Raw genomic sequence first — 13,351 nt, forward strand, 5'->3', positions numbered from 1 at the left:
AACTCTGGCGCCAGTCCTGGCGGGACGGGGCGACCGGGGCTGTCCGCGCTCGCTTTCCGCTAAGGCGAGCGGGGGCCGGGGACGGGCTAAGAGCGGGCTTGGGGGCTCCTCGCCCAGCGCCGGCAGCGGCGGCTGGGGCAGCGGCGGCGGGGGTGCGCCGGGGCACGACACCGCCCCCCGCGCCGCGGCGCTGCTGCCCGCGGGGGCCCCTCACCCTCCGCCCGCGCCGCCGCCGCCGATCAGGCGAGCGGCGGGGCCACCCCGGGGCTGCGGCGCGGCCCGCCCCGCCCGCTCCCATAGGCTGCGGCGCCCCCGCGCCCGGGGCTGCCGCCGGCGAGGCGCGGCGCGGCGCGGCGGGGCGGGGGCACCGGCACCGGCGCGGCGGGGACGCGGCTGGGCCAGGCGGGGCGGGGCGGGCTGGGCCGGCCCCGGCCCCGAGGGCTCTGCGCGCCCGGCATGGAGGCGAGCGCGGCGCCGCTCTGAGGGGCGGCGGCGGCGGCGGGAGCCGGCGGCGGTGAGTAACTTCCCTGCCCGGCTGGGCGGCCGCTGAGGGGCGGTGGCCGGAGGCGGCAGCGGGGCCGGGCCTGCTCGGGCCGGGCCTGCCTCGTGGCGCAACAAGTCTGGGGCGGGCGGGCCGGGGCCGGTGTTCGTTCAGGTCGCGTCTGTCGCGTTGAAAAAACCGTCGCGGCTGGCGAAGCAGGTGGCAGCGCTGAGGCGGCGGCGAGGTGGGGGAGCGGCGGCGGCGGGACGGGGACGGGGACGGGGACGGCAGCCCCCTGCGGCTCCGCCTGCCGCGTTTCTGATGCACAGCCCGTCTGGTTGTGCACTGCGCCAGAAATCCGCGGTTAAGTACTGCTGGGCCCCATCTAATTCCTTTTTTAATTACACGATGTTGTGGGTTTTCTTTCGCGCTCGCGTACAAAGTAGGAGTTTCTGTTACGCGCTGGCTTTGGGGTGTCGTTGATCCCCCTCTGGAAATAAATCATAGAAGCGTTTGAGCTTCTTTGTTCAAAAGAGAAGCTGCTCTGAGCTAGGCTCTTATTAAATAAACAGCTGGACCGACCGATTTCTACTCCGCTACCCAATTCCTTGTGGCCTCGTGATGTTTTATTCTAAGCTGCGATCCAGCAGCAGATCAAGGAGGCTTAGGAAGAAACATCAGATGGTTTCAGTTAGTGTCCCTGCCCGCTCGGAAAATAACCACCTTAGTACTGCCATATGCCGCCGTGACTTTTATTAAAACAGATTTCCTCAGGGTGGAAACAAGGTATTTAAGCATACTGTCTGGGACCGTAAGGCTTAATAGGGCCCTTCTAGCATTTACTTTTTGAAGCTCACTGAGTGAGGAGTCTTCTCTTCCTTAAACGCAGCGCTGCAGAACGATAAACCCCGAGTTCGGGAAACTGCAAAGAACGCCCTTTTGTCCAGTGGGAATCTTTTTACATAAAAGTTTATGACATTTCTGATTTTTAAGCTTCTGTGTTATTAAAATTCTAAAATCTCAGTAAACACAAAAAAACCTCCTACACATTGATTTTTAGATCCGAGTTTTCTATAACAAATTCCTACCCTACTGACTTCAGCGACAGATAGCCCAGGGCCTTGGACTCGGGTCTGAGGCTTGCACAAACAACATGATTTCCTAACCCAGGTCTTTAACCTTTTTTTAAAATTTGTTCAAACATGAAGCTGCAATTTAGGAATGAAACTTTGCAAGAGGAGTGCAAGCTGGTGACTAGGTGGAAAAGTTTTGTTCTCTTGAACAGTTAGGTTAATTTAAAAAATAAGCCTACTGAAGCCTATCATATATAATTAGAAAAATATTGGCTTTGACATTGCAAGCTTTTGCGTGTGTGTGGAGCCGACTCACATAAAAGCCTTGATGACCTTAGTGAAACTTTGTTTTGTCATAAGGCTTTGCCTGAACTGAACAGCCTGTGAGTCTCACTATACGTTTCTGGACCAGCATCACTAAAAAACAGCAGAAGTTTGTTAGCTTCCAGTTAAAACTGTCTACTTGAAAATACTTCAGAATATTCCCCTGCTAGACTTTTTTTTCAATCCTATCCTTCTCTTAATAAATGCTTTAAATACAGCCACTTAAAGCCACCGTGAAGCAGAAGTGAGGCTTACAATATCACTCTAAAAAAGAAATGTGTAAGGATATGATGTAGTTTAGACACTGGAATAGTATACATTAATTTCATAAATCAGCAAGATGCTGCTTGTTTAAAAAGCTATTAGATATTAAGAGCTGTAATAAGAAAACAACCTTTATTCAGAATGAAAATGCTTCCTGGTGTATGGAGGCACCAGAGGACACTGGAAATCTGTTTGGTCTAGTCAGTGGTTTGTCTTTGATATTTGAAAATTCTTTGTTGATTTAGTTTGGAAAAGCAATTTAATGTGACACCGTTGAATTGCATGCTTCTAAATTGCTTTATTAGGTCAATGGAGTTTTTTTGTTTAGAAATCATAGTGCCTTTTAAGGATGAAAACCCTTTTACGTGTCATTATTTAATTATGTAATTGTTAGGTCACGGTGTCTAGAGAGCAATAAAAGACAATAACATTGTAGTCTCTGCTTTTTATGGCCTCAATTCTGTAGGCATTCATGCGTATGTTTAATTCTGAAAGTTCAAGTTTTTCTTGTGGAATATGGTGGGTCTATTCTTGGGCTTGATGTTCAGCCTGTGCGTGAATGTCTTGAGGATTTATGTTTGCAAAGTTTGGGGGATAAACCTGTCCCATTTTCGTCCTGACTGTTTTCATCTTTTGCATGACTTCGTATAGGTAGATGACTTCTGGCTTGGCAGTGAGGGCTGGCTAACCAATGGACATGTAACGAGAAACTCCCAACCGTGCCATGGGTCTCCTTCCCTTACAGATGGTAGGAGTACTGTAGAGGAGCTGACTTCATACTTGTGCATTGTAGTGGTACAGACATCTCTCTCATTTTTGGAAGTGTTTTTGATCATCTGAATTTGATTAGGTGACAACCCTTTGCATTCTCTTAGATGTTTATTTGAATGAATGTTAGTTTCACAAATAGCTTAGGACAGTTTCTGTTTTGGAATTTGGGCTGGGAAGAGAGGGGAGGTTTCTAATCTGAGCCTCTCTGATAGTGAGCTAGTGCATTATATGGTAAAAACAAAAGGCTGTGTAAGGATGCAGTTGTTTGCTGTAAAATCGGGTAACTTTTGAAGTTTTAAGATTTTAGGCAAGATTTTAAGTTCCGTTTTATGATTCTGAAATTTTTCCATCTAATCAGTAGAAAGTATTTTAATTAAAAAAAAAATTGCGCTAAGATACTGCAAGATACAATGTTTTCAGCCTCGTTTTTAAGTAAGCAAATTGTATTGTTGCTCTGTATTTGTGGTAGTTTAAGACTGTCTAGAATTTTCTTGCTGTTATCCCAGCAAAACAGACCAAATCAGGTAATAACGGAATTGTGAGGTTATGAATGTGCTAGATTAATATTATTTATAAGTTAATTTTCACCTGACAGTCTGCAGGAAGGTAGAGTTGATTTGCTTTGGGCCATAGAGAAGAATGTGTTATTACATCTCATTGCAGAGAACTGCTAATGCTTAAGTATTAGTTAATGGAGTATACATAATTTATACGTAGAACCTTTGGCTGTAGAGCAAAATTCAGTTTCACTGAGGAATATATCCAATATATGAACAGATACTGTTTTAAAATATTGTAAAAGGTAGTTATAAACAGTTCCATAGCATTGAAGGAAGAGGTAATATGAATTATTTGCCTTGTTCCTACCAAAATGCTTCTAGGAGTGAATCATGAGTGTAAGTGGTGTGCGTTAAAGGAGGACAAAGCTGTAGTTGGGAAAGAGGAGAAAAACAGTAGTTGTGTAAAGGCAAAGCAGGGCTTTTGGAGTAGGTTTCCTGGGACAGTGTGGCGGTGTCAAAAACTCTTCAGCACGCTGGGGAAAAAATGAGTCGCGAGCTACCTACTTTTGCACTGATAAATTCTTTACAGTAGGAGTAATTTTCAAGTGTATTATAGGCTTTTCCTTCGCGAGATAACCTCACAATTTCGTGTTCTCACAGTTGTCGCCTGAGAGCTTGCACAAGCCCAGTGGAATCTGTCAGCACATCACTGTTATGGTTAGAAAATAATCAGGATAAGCACAGTTGCTTATTACTGACTGCAGTAACGTTCAGGTCAATATTCTTATCCATGGGAACCTTTACGAACTCTTTTAGTTGTACTCCGGTCACATAGATTTCTTTTTCTTTGCATACAATTTTTGTTTGAATCCGGGTTACTCACCTCCACAGACAGCCCTCTCTTAATGCGATATTATTTTCAAAATTTTGGCTCTGAAAGGCCAAAAAATATTAGTGTCAGAGGATTCTAAACTCTTATCTTTTTATGGGTTTCTTTGCTTTTCAGACTAGGTGTTCATCCTAGCTCTGAGTTGACATATAGGAGAAAGAATGATGGGGCAGCAGGGTTTTTTTTTGCTCGGAGAAACATAGGCAACTTCCAGCAAAGCCAGCAGATCCAGGTAACATAGCTAACTTGTAGAGTGAAATCAGTTCATGGAAATAGTTTCCAGTGGATGTTGTATTGTACTTGGATAAGCTATCATGTTCCGCCACAGGAATTCTGTGTTTGCTTTGAAAGGACTAGTGCATGGTGGGTTTTTCTTTTTTTTCCCTGATATATAAGTGACGTTTCATAATCTAGACGTTTTGTGGGGTTTTTTTCTTTTCTTTTCTTTTTTCTGGCAATCCAGTTTTGGTTGGCATCCCTGAACAAGGTCTTAATCTAAAAAAAGGTTGGCCGGTATCAGTAAACCTGCTTTTTTGATGCATTTTGTTTTAACGTAACGTGAGTGGGCTTTTGTCTCTGTACATGGTATTAGTCCGCAAATGAAATAAGCTTTACCAGCAAATCTTCTCTTATGGCAGTATAATAGAACCTCTGCTGGGCTTTTCTGGTGGTAAAGCAACGTCATCCAAATCATTCTCCTAATTGACATTGCTACGTGCTACACCAGCAAAAAGAAAAAAAAATACCTGCAACCCTCCACGGTCCTCTTAAGAGAACCATGCTTTCGTTTCAAGACTGTTTGTTCTTCCATCACCTTCAATAACGATCTTTGTGCAGAACAATACATTCAGAATCCATCCTATGCCTGCTTTTCCCCACTGTATGAGGCACAATGACTTTGCTATCCAGAGAACAGATTCTGAAGAGTCACTGTGCGGTTGTGATGCATGAGTCAGCCTACACCTACCCAAGTAGAGTAAGTGACATTTCAAGGAGGACATTGGAGATGTTAATGTCCATACACGCCTCATGGGTGGTGCGCTGAATGTCTGCCGCAAATTAGATACTTATCTAGGTATCGTAATGGGCTGCTTCTGCAAAACTGGGGATTAAAAATTAGAGAAGAAATCAAAGTAAAAGCCTTTGCCACTTCATGCAGAGGGATGTCTTATCATTACTTGCATGGTAATGGATTATGTCTTTTTTATAGATCTGCTCCCCCCAACCCATACCAATGATTTTTCTCCAGTTGAAATTTCTTTTCATGAAGTTGTTTAAAATGTAGTCAGACTGAAATAACTGTAAGGAAAAGTTGATTGATATGTCGTAAAACCACATAGACAGATACTAAGGTGATGTGTAAACTTTTTGGTCATGTTTAAAGAGTTTGGTATAAACCATAGTCCATTGTGATCCTGTAGCTTTAACTATGCCTTTAATACAGCATGTGTACACAGAAGCTGTTACCCAAGCTCCCTCCGCTCCTTGAGCTGCCTGCATTGTTGCTTAAATTAACTTTTTAAAGCTAACAAGTCAAGCTGCTTCTCGAGCAGTTTGATTAAGATTTCCTTCTGTCCAGCCTTTTTCCTGTCTTTTTTTTTTTTTTTTTTTAATTACTTGGCTCTAGGTGGGTTTTCTCAGCCCTTTACTGTTACAGACGGAACCTAATGAGGCCCACCAAGTCTGGATATCTTGATGAGCTAGGAAAATAGTTCTGTATCCCTGTGCTAGATCTTGCCTTTTTCTTGACTTCATGCTAATCAAAAATTAGCATAAATCAGTTCCAGGACCGTTTCTACAAGTAGTCCATAACTAAGCTGTCATTGCTGCTTCTAATTAAGGTTGAAGCTTTAAAAAATCTCAGGGTTTCCTGCCATATATTAAGGCCGTATAAAATTATATATGTTTGATATTGAAAGCTTTCAGAATTTAGATTTGCTTCTTAATTATTTTAATGCCTTTTAAGTGCTGAAAGTAAGGTAATCTCATCTAGGTTATAGTAAGCTAAAAAGTACAGATAGTCTTATGTACTTGTGAGTCTGTACGTTTTATCTGAATGTCTCATGAAGTTGTGTATGTTAGCTCTGTTTGTACGTCAAAGCTTCATAAAAATCGAGTGACAAACAACCAAATGTGTTTCATTTTAGAATCACCGGTTAAAAAAAAAAAAAAAAAAGATATCATTTTACTTAATCTGGCAAAATAACCACTGTTCAGTAGCTGTTATCTGCTGAATGGCTCAGCATGTCTGCTCAATGCTGTTATTTTAATATCCCGTAGCTTCAAATATGTGTCTATCTATAGATGCAAGTGACATGAGCTGAATTAGTCTTCACTGTGTGTACAGCAGCAAGCTGCCTTGGTATATTTTTACAGTGTGGGCATGATCCTGCATAAATAATACTGGCATTTTTGGTTGTGGGGAGTTTTTTTCTGCTCTGAAATGTATTCTGACTGATAGCTGCTGACTTATCTATTGACTGTGGCTCTCGTGCGTTCTATAGGGAAAATAACTTTCCAGTGAAGCAAACGCGAAGGTGATTCAGTAGCTGTGAAAAGGAGAATCAGCAGCACAGCTTGTCTGTGCGTTTGACCTGAGCTGTCTTGTCTTGTAAGTAGAAAAAGAGAATCTATGGGAAAATTAGCACTAAAGTGAGTAGTAATGCACAACTCTGGATTACTGGAGTGTGAAATGAAACTGTTACAGTTCTTTATTCTTTGTTAAGAGATGTATGCCGTGCTAGTGGAGAAATGCCGTAAAAGGGTAACAACGCGTTCCTAAATAATATTTTGAAAAGTTTGAAATGTTCGTAACTAAATGTTGTGCCGTTATGAAGTGGATGATATTTGGCGAGGAACTTTTGGATGCAACTTCCTAAAAATGTTGCTTGCCAAAAATTAGTGGGACAGTGCAGATTTCACACCGAGTATCATGCATCTTTAAATAACAGCCCCAAGTTTACTGAAGGTAGGCTATTTCACAGAACTCCATTAGTGTTAGGACGCACTAATATCAACATTAGTCTGCGATTGTGTTTTGTTTTGTTTTATTTTTTTGCCTCAAAGGGTCAAAGAGGAAAGATTTCTGTTTCAGCTGTGACATTGGCTTTGGCAAGGCTAAAAAGAGGTGGTGTGTTTTAAAGCCTTGTTTGTAGGTGAGGCAATGTATACTTTAAAACTTGCTATTCAGGTAAAGTTGAAACGCAGGCGCTAATGCGTATGAGAAATAGCTGCTGTTCTATATATGCTCTTTTTAGATGATGTATCACATGTTGAATCCTGCTTAGTCATCCCTACAGCTTGATTATATGATGTAATCTGTACCTGTGACTTTATAGGGTTCTGTGTAGGCATGAGAGCCCTTCTGCCTCACTCTGCTTACAGGAGCATAACCAAATTCAGTACAGTTATCATATGATTATAGCAAAGCACCAATTATGGGATTTCTTTGCTAGAGCTGACTTGCTTCTGGTTAAAGTCTTGTTAGCATTCTGCTTGTCTTGTAGCTTGCTTTATATATTTTTATATATATATATATATATAAATAAACCATAAATGTGTTTTATATATGTATAAATAGCGTATGTAATATGTACTCTGGCTGTGTTTGTACATATACATAGATATATAAAAAAACAATATTAGTTTAAAAAGGAAAAAAGCAAACCCTGTGCTTATTCTTTTCTTTCACTAGTTTTTCACTCTTTCTTTTCAGTGATCTGACATGTGATTCATCATGGCTTAGAAGTTCTTCCAAGCTTATTTCTAATATTAAGAGTTTTTATGGACGAGTGGAGTTGAGATATGTATGTAAATATGTATGTAGTATGTAAATACGAGTATGTAACGACAGGTTGTAGACATCTGATCCAAAATGTTTTTTTCCGTCTTAACTGCTATTCATTCTGTAGCTTTTGATTTTACTTGTTAATTGTAGAGTAACTTTATTCTTATGGTGCTCTTAACAGTTGTGGTAGTGAGGAGTTTGAGTAATGTGTTGTTTAAATTGAAGTTCTGTGTAAATATTCATTGACTATCGTCACTGATTATAGAAAATGTCAAGAAAAATTTGTCGGTTTTGTTGGGGATGGTTATAAACCACTGCAAGAAAAATGTGGAAAACAGTAAATGGGTGATGGAGAATTAATAACCATTGTAAGATAATGCATGAGTAATTCTCTTAACTTTCCAGCTGATGAATAGATGCATCTAAAAAGATGGACATCAGAGTACTTTTGTTAAAATCATGTGGTGCGTTGTTTGGTAATTCAGAGGTTAAGTTGTGCTTTTTTAGTTTTCTGACTTGGTTAGCCTGCTTCAAAATTGCAATAAAATGGAAGCAACCAAAAAAAGTGGAATAACAAATTATTTAATCAGCTATTAAAACTATATTTTAGGTCTGTTTAAATATTTAAAATTATATTTAAATATATTGATAAAACTCTCGAATGGAAAAAATGCTCTGCTTTAATACGAATTGAAGAGGGTTAGTATTTAATATACATGAATTACGGTTTCTGTTTGAAGGAAAAATATTTTTCCCCAAGGTTTTGACTTTAAAACTATCATCTTTCTTCCCAGACGTTTTAGAATAGGTGATGTATTGTTTTAAAACAACTATAATCTTTAATATGATTATCTGTATGTACTTTTCTTTCCGGAGGGATCATCACGTCTTTTTATATGCAAATCTTACCTTTCTTGGTGCATGCTTTCAGTCTCCACGGCGTTCTCTGGGCAGTGCCACAAATGAAGCTGGCTAACATAAGTTAACGAGGATTATTTTTCATGGGAAAGCTATTAAGTATTGTCTTCACATTGGGAAGTGAACTCAAGTGTGCTGTCTCAATCAAGGGTCCGCTTCCAGCATACTGCAGTGAAAGCAGGTACACACTAAGCATCTGAGTTGATTTGCAGTTTGAACAAAGGACACATTATGTACGGCTCTATGGAATTCAGAACAGAAAATATTTGGAGCTGAAGTTGTCATTTGCTTTTTATGAGTTTGGTTGGTAGGTTTTTTCAAACCTGGGCACCAAAATGAGAGGAACTAATTTCTAAGGCTCATGCTCACCGTGGCACTTCTGTAACATGGTGCTCCATTTTACTGGGGCTTTGGTTAGTGCTTAACAAGGCGGAAGAGTCCTTCTTTGCGCCATCCCAGGTAGAGGTGATCTGATCTGATTTGCTGTGACTCCATCAAACTTCAGAAGCTAAACTTATACTCCGTGTATCTCATGCACCAATAACTTTCCTTCAATGGATTTTTTTTTTAAGGTGTGAAATCAAGCACCTACAATTGGAAATACCTTGCTTCAGTATCTTGTGCAACCTTCATGCTGCTCCCTATTGTTTCTGTCCTTTGTGTGGTATTGGACTGCTAGAGAAAATAGTTTCTGAATAGCTGGTGAACAGTGGTATTTTGACACAGGTTCAAAAGGGTGGGCAATCAGTGGGTAGTCTGAAAAATGACTATTTTTTTTTTTTAAGTAGCTTGCGATGTGAATCATGTTTTTTCAGCATTTGAGATGGGTTTTTAAGCACTGTTTTGACATCTTCTTAAATGTCTGTTACAAGAGTTGCAACAGCTACATCCTTGTTAAACCTTCTTGGTTATTAATTGCAAAAAGAGCAATATTGCTTGAGCTACAAGATGACTTAGAAGCAGGAGAAAACTTTATCTATCCTATAAAGGAAAAATAGCCTACTTTTTTCCAAAGGACAGGGTGAGTGGTGAAGAGTTGCCCCAAAGAGATTTTTTTCCATTACTGGTTCTTTCCGAGATTGCCAACCTCTCGTGGATCCGCTGCGCTGGCAGCTGCATGGGTTTAAGTGTAAAACGTTCATTCTTGGTTATTGTTTTGGCAAGCTGTCTTGAAGCTTTTTGAAGTGCCACAGACAAAAGACTGGAAATTTAATTTTTCAAAGCTTTGTACAGAATTTCTTGGGACGGTGCAAGCTGTGCAGGCACATGAGGGTTTTTTATAGTTGAAGTTGTTAGACACTGTGATAGGGAATGACGTCAGCCGTGCCCTCGCTGGGGAGGGGAGCACAGGGGCAGGTGACGAGAAAGCTCCTCTCCCCCCTGCCCCAAGCCCTTTTCCCTGCCTTCCCGTTCAGGTGATGGATCAGGAAGGGCCCTGGCAAGAAGAGGGCAGGGATGGAAAGAAGTGGTCAAGTCTCTATTGGAGATACACTGTCAAATGATGCAGGACAGGTCTAGCTCTGAACACTGAGAGACAGTGATATTCTTAATTTTCCCGGCGGTTGCTATCGCATTGTCAGCTGTCCCTAGACGTCCTCACCATTTTACGTTTCCTCTCTAATGGCACGAGCCAGGATGTCATAATATCCAAAATCAAATGTACCAGAAAATATAATAAATTAGAGTCGGGCTAGTAGAGTAATTGAAAAATAAACTGAATTTTAAACAACACAAGATTGTGATACGAACTGATTTGCTATGCATGAAGTGCGCCAGAGGAGAGTGCCTTCGTGTAGATTTACTGGTGATGGCAGCAATTTTTAGATTGCTACTGGTAATAAAGAAATGAAAATGGTTCAAACTTCTGAGTTAGCACCACAATGTAATATTACAGCAAAGGAGAACTACCATTCTAGTTACACTGCAAAGTAATTCTGGAAGAAAAATTTTCTGGGTACTTTATTTATTTAAGAGGTTTACCTGTGTGCAACAATTTTGAAGTGTACAAAGCCACAAAGTGAATGCAGGCTTTGCCCTGGAAAGACTTAAATATGTCTTCCACTCCTATTGTAATTCTTCTATAGGAATGAATTATTTTATAATTCTTTTTAAGTTATGAAATGTACTACTACAGTGGATTCTTCTCGGTTGATAAGAATGAGCTTAAGGATGTTTGATGTGATTTTTAAGGTCACGTGCCAGGTCAGTTGCAGAGAGTCTGCATATTTTATGTGAATAACTTTCTTATTTTTATTTCATTATAAAAAAACAGATAACGTGCATGCATAGGACATTTTAAAAATAGCCCTCTAGCCATGATGTAGGTGAGGAGTGCCTGGAGAAAGTTGCAGTTTAAGTGGTATAACAAGTTCCAGTGTTGTGGGCTAGAAGTTACTTCAGTGGAGACCTCGTGACTGACCTGTATGTTGTCTTGGTCTGAAATGTGAAATGAGATGTTATTTTAAGCCACCCTGAAGTTTGTTCCTATAGCTGGAAGTTAACAGGAGAGCCTGTGAAATGCAAATAGTCAGTAGGAGGTATTTGCTAAAAGATAACTAATGTTGTTTGAATTGCTGGGTTGACTGGACCGTGTGCAACTTGATTCAACGCGGAGGAATTGGATTTGAGTTACTGAACCTGCTGATGTGCGGGGAAAGCTTGAAAAACATTACTTCACGCTTCATTTTTGAGTCACCCTACTTTTTGAATATGTAAAGCAAATTTTATAGGGACAAGATTTTTGCCAGCAATAGTTCAACCCCAAGTCAAGACTCTTCCACTTCAAAAATGATGTTCTGCAGTGAAGTACAGTTAGTGGAGGAGCTATTCAGTGGCAGAAATCAAACATAAGCCTTCTTTGGTGACAGGGAGGGAGGGAAGGAGAAAAGGCAATGTTATTGCACCGAAAGAATATCATTTTGTTGTGAGAAACAGTGTGGTTTGGATTTAAGTGAAAACTTAAGTTTGAAGGTTTAAGTTTTGTCTAAAAATTGTATTGTATTGTTCATTATCATTACTCCTGTAAAATTTAAATAAGGTTCTCTGCCAGGAATGGTAGTAAAATACATTTGGTTTTTAAACTGATTTTACTAGTGAAAAATGGTAGCTCTTGTGAGTTAAACACTTCAATATAGAGGAAGCTTAACTTTATTAAACTCATTTAAAGTGTTGTAAATCCCTTGATTTAAAGCACTTCATTGTGCCGTGATCTAATGGAAGCAGAAATTAGTCTGGAAGATACAATTAGCAAACTACTCATTTCCCCTGTGTAAAATGTAAAATGAATTATTTTTCCTGTATGTGTTTTGATAACTTTATAACTTATCTTTTTCCATCCATCCTCTGCTCCCATGGAAGTGGGTTCAGAGATCAGGAGAGGGCAAAAGTGAGGACTGTCATTTGCTGACCTCCCATCCACACTGTCTGTTGAGATAGTTGGTGGCAGTTTCATGAACAAGCATCAGATCATAACAGCTCTGGGTCTTGCGTTGTACGCAAATACTTGAGAGAATGTTGTTATAAAGGAGTACTAAATATGCCTGTTGGCGGGGGAAAAATAGGCAGCATTTAACCTGTTTAAAAATAAACAAGCTTCAGCAGTACAAGAATTCTTAGCGGCAGATTTTAAGGAAAGTCAACTTCAGGATCAGTAATTATATTTCTGGTCTCTTCACTGGCAAATTTTGATATTCTGAGAAAAATTCAGAGCGCTCATGCTATTGAGGACTCTCTTTTCCTGTCCCCTGTGCTACGTCGCCCGTGAATTTTGATGGAAGTTACATACAGAAATTGCATTTCTCTTTGGAAATCTTCCCAAGTTGAATGTGGCTGATATAACAAATATTTGTATGATTAAGACTTTCTCTAGCTGTGGATAGTGTTTCTGTCTAAGGCTGTTACCTAGTTAGCCTAGCATAGTGCAATCTGCCTGCTATGCACATGCTGTTAGTACAGGTACTTATTTAGTTTAAGAGATCACTCAGAAAACTCAAAATGTAGTTGTTAGTGAGGAATAGAATGGGTACATGAGTTTTTGGAGTTCTTTTATTGTCTTTCGAAATATATTAATGGCATGCAAAAAAGCAAGCATTTCCGATAAAGCTTATTGCAGAGCTAAATGTTGGAGATGGGTCAGGGATATCAAACAATCCAGATCATTTTGTAAGCAGGAGGCAGTTAAATGATGTATTACAATTTAAGCAATGTATTCTATCTTAACATGTGAAAGCAGAAAACCAAAACCTTTTTTACAGGGTGAGAACATCCTGAAAACATGCAGCAGTCATTGTAAGTAACCACTGGAAAACAGCTCCTCGCTCAGTTCTGCAGCAAGGTGCCTAACAG

General features: G+C 40.5%; 1 protein-coding gene across 5 annotated transcripts in view; it reads left to right on the top strand.

Annotated features, from left to right (window-relative positions):
* The first annotated feature begins 382 nt into the window (after positions 1 to 382).
* Positions 383 to 13,351, top strand: part of LNX2 (ligand of numb-protein X 2) — a 62,627-nt gene continuing 49,658 nt past the window's right edge. The window contains exons 1-2 of one of the 5 annotated variants that reach the window (XM_068930175.1): positions 426 to 514; positions 2,794 to 2,890. The gene's annotated coding sequence lies outside the window, so the exon portion shown is untranslated. Of the gene's footprint in view, positions 515 to 590; positions 726 to 2,793; positions 2,891 to 13,351 lie in introns of those variants that run through there. The other 4 variants (XM_068930174.1, XM_068930178.1, XM_009686529.2 and 1 more) reach the window with 4 other exon arrangements.

Source organism: Struthio camelus, chromosome 1 (genome assembly GCF_040807025.1).
Source record: "Struthio camelus isolate bStrCam1 chromosome 1, bStrCam1.hap1, whole genome shotgun sequence".
Taxonomy (NCBI): domain Eukaryota; kingdom Metazoa; phylum Chordata; class Aves; order Struthioniformes; family Struthionidae; genus Struthio; species Struthio camelus.